The sequence below is a fragment of the Morone saxatilis genome, unplaced genomic scaffold, assembly GCF_004916995.1.
Source record: "Morone saxatilis isolate NCDOM2014 unplaced genomic scaffold, NCSU_SB_2.0 Contig12, whole genome shotgun sequence".
Classification (NCBI taxonomy): Eukaryota; Metazoa; Chordata; class Actinopteri; family Moronidae; genus Morone; species Morone saxatilis.
In genome coordinates, this window is record NW_023339674.1 from 28,021,774 (window position 1) to 28,022,092 (window position 319).

The window sequence follows — 319 nt, forward strand, 5'->3', positions numbered from 1 at the left end:
ATTTCCTGGATTTCTGTTTTTTTGAATATCTGATGTCTATCTAATACTTGCACTCTTTTGTTAGTGTAGCAGCATTTACCACATCTTAGTTTTTTTCTTTGTCCACTTTTTGTGTTTTCTTTGTTTACCTTATTCCTTCATTTTTGCTAGTTTCCACAACCACTGAAATTTTGACACCACGGTTCAACACACATTCATAAATAACTTTCAGTTGTGATGGTCTTTGGATTACACTGACCAGATTTATAGTCAATCAATCAAATCCCGAGCCAATTTTCTGTTGGGTTTGGCATAGGGGTCCAAGAGGCCTTTTTGTTTG